Source organism: Arachis stenosperma, chromosome 6 (assembly GCF_014773155.1).
Source record: "Arachis stenosperma cultivar V10309 chromosome 6, arast.V10309.gnm1.PFL2, whole genome shotgun sequence".
Classification (NCBI taxonomy): Eukaryota; Viridiplantae; Streptophyta; class Magnoliopsida; order Fabales; family Fabaceae; genus Arachis; species Arachis stenosperma.
The window spans coordinates 85287154-85288199 of NC_080382.1; the positions used below are offsets into that span (position 1 = coordinate 85287154).

At 44.3% G+C, this 1046-nt stretch overlaps 1 non-coding gene across 1 annotated transcript; it reads right to left on the minus strand.

Annotated features, from left to right (window-relative positions):
* Positions 1–468: 468 nt before the first annotated feature.
* On the minus strand, positions 469–572 carry LOC130937042 (small nucleolar RNA R71). The gene has a single exon (XR_009068280.1). It is a non-coding gene; the product is annotated as a small nucleolar RNA R71 (small nucleolar RNA).
* Positions 573–1046: the final 474 nt, after the last annotated feature.

Genomic DNA, 1046 nt, shown 5'->3' on the forward strand with positions numbered 1-1046 from the left:
GGAGAATCTGAGGACAATTTTGAGGAAGCTCTAGATCTCAACATGGATAGAGAAGTTCACAACCATGAGAGAGCTGATGGAAACAATGCCATTCCCGAGAGGAGGGTTCTTGGTTCATACATAAACCCAACCTCTGGGAATTGTGGTAGCAGCATTCAGAAACCACCCATTCAGGCCAACAATTTTGAACTTAAACCACAGCTAATATCACTGGTGGAGAATCATTGTTCATTTGGTGGGAGTGCTAATGAAGATCCAAACCAACATCTCACAAAATTCCTGAGAATTTGCGACACTGTGAAGTCCAATGGAGTCCAGAAAGATGCCTATAAACTGCTCTTGTTCCCATTTTCACTTAGGGACAAGGCAGCTAAGTGGCTGGAATCATTCCCAAGGGGGAGCCTAACAACCTGGGATGAGGTGGAAAGCAAGTTTCTGGCACGTTTCTACCCCCCACAAAAGGTCAAGAGGCTTCAATCTGAGGTTCAGACTTTTAGACAACAAGATGGTGAAACTCTCTACGAGGCATGGGAGAGGTTCAAGGATTTGACAAGGAAATGCCCACCAGACATGTTCCATGACTGGGTGCAATTGCATATTTTCTATGATGGACTTTCTTATGAATCAAGGAAGGCTATAGACCATTCATCAGGACGTTCATTGAATAGGAAAAAGACTGTGGAAGAAGCCATTGAAGTGATTGAGACAGTGGCTGAGAATGAGTACTACTATGCTTCAGAGAGACACAACACTAAGGGAGTCATGGAGCTGAACCATGTTGATACAATTCTAGCCTAAAACAAGGTGTTTGCCAAGCAACTAGCAGAGCTCACCAGGAAACTAGAAACAAATCAAGTGGCTGCAATACACACACAAGATCAAGAGGAAGTAAGCACTGAAGGAGGTGATTGGGAAGAGGCCAACTATGTGGGAAATCAACAAAGGCAACCATATGATCCACATTCCAACACTTACAACCCAGGCTGGAAAAACCACCCAAACTTTGGGTGGAGAAACCAGCAAACCCAACCACAAAACCACAAACC